This window comes from Metarhizium robertsii (genome assembly GCF_000187425.2).
Source record: "Metarhizium robertsii ARSEF 23 chromosome Unknown MAA_Scf_15, whole genome shotgun sequence".
Classification (NCBI taxonomy): Eukaryota; Fungi; Ascomycota; class Sordariomycetes; order Hypocreales; family Clavicipitaceae; genus Metarhizium; species Metarhizium robertsii.
Window position 1 is genome coordinate 213,731 of NW_011942155.1, and position 1,705 is coordinate 215,435.

Sequence of the window (1,705 nt, forward strand, 5' to 3'; positions counted from 1 at the left end):
GCCCATCCTGCCCTCGGGTTGGGCTGTCCATTGTTGAGGCAGGCATCATCGGCATAGATCAATATCTGTTCTGGATCGTCACGACGGATGAATCGAGCAACTCGCCGGATAGCTTGGTGGCCAATTCCGGCTGGGAACAATGCTCCAGGAGCAGAAGTCGCCGAAGGCGGGCTGAATTTGGTGGCAAAGAGACGTCCCGTGCCTCGTCTGATGGCAGGGCCGCCGCAAAGTTCCGACGATGCGGCTATATGGACGATGTGGAAGCCAGTGTGGGTTCCAGTATTTCGGTGGTAGGCTGGGCTGTTTGCACGCGTTGAGGGCGGGGGCGCCCATCGCGCATCAATGTCAGCCTGCATTTCATCGCTCAAATGCTCACATATTTCGCTCGTCTCGCACCCCAGCCGTTCGTCTGGGTCTTCCGACAGCTCCTCCATGAAGCTGAAGTCGACGCAACAGTATGGGCATACTGCCAAACCGTGGCGGCGACAGACCAAGCGGCCATCGGGAAGCTCAACGGGTCCAATGCTGTCATCACTATCAGAGTCATATTTAACGTGCAGATGTGAAGACATGATGGAGTTGAGCAGCTGTCCGTGGTGAGTTGAAGGGAGAGGCACAGGCCTATTTGAAGGAGCCGGGGGCGCAAGGCATATGCATTTATGCCTCTTTCTAGTGTCGAATCGGAAGCATCGTGTCGTGCACCCAAGGTACAGCTGGTAGACACCGCAATACATTTGCGTCTGCAAGGCAACTGCACAGTCGTGCTGGGTTTGTGACGGAGTTTCTTGCCCCTCCTATGTTTCCCATCATTCACTTGTGGACTGATATGTGACAGCAATCTGACACAGGTGAGGTGAAGAAAAAGCGGGCTGTGACAGAATCTGATACAGGTTGACGTGAAGAAAAAGCGGGCCTGATTGTGGGCGCGTCTTCAGATTGGCGTGACCGACTCGCGTTGTTACGGCTGTTCAATGCCGACCTTGCGATCGCTCAGCTTGTCAACTTCCACCAGCCTTGCCGAACTCGTCCTGTTTTTTTTTTTTTTTTTTTTTTTTTTTTTTTTTGCAGCCTTGCCGAACTCGTCCCTTTTTTTTTCGTCGCTAATATAAGTCGCTTCTACGCTTCCTCCAACCTGCTTTCATTGCCCCATTCTCGTCGCCACATCTCGTCAAGTCTGCCTCTAGGAGCTTGACAACATGGTAGAAACACGAAAGGTACGTTATCGCAGTGTTATCTGTTGCATTGGACGCATACTGTTTAACTAAACGATAAGCAGCGTAAAGCTTCGCCCGCCGACGACCGCCAGAATGACCCGACAAAAAGGTCTCGCACGACTGTCAAGCCCAAGAAAGTCGTCAATAATCTTGGCACATGCTCGATGGACAAGAAGCAGATTGGGGACAGCGTCAAAGCAGCACTGGCTTTGAGTAAGTACGCGCTCAATCGGACAGTCATAAGTGCAAGTCGCCACCTTCTTTCCATCTGACCCAAGCTAAGATCGGATAGCTCCAAATGGACACGGCCTTCTTCCGCGCCTTCTTCGTCAACAACAAGGGTCTCACCAACCCTCTGCAAATCACGCCTACAGAGTTCGACGACGACACCCCCGTCGTCGTCGTGGACATCGGTCACCACCAAGCGGGCGAGTTGCTTGGTGTTAGCAAGGTCAAAGGAGGAAATAGGTTCGCTACGACGTACCTGGCCG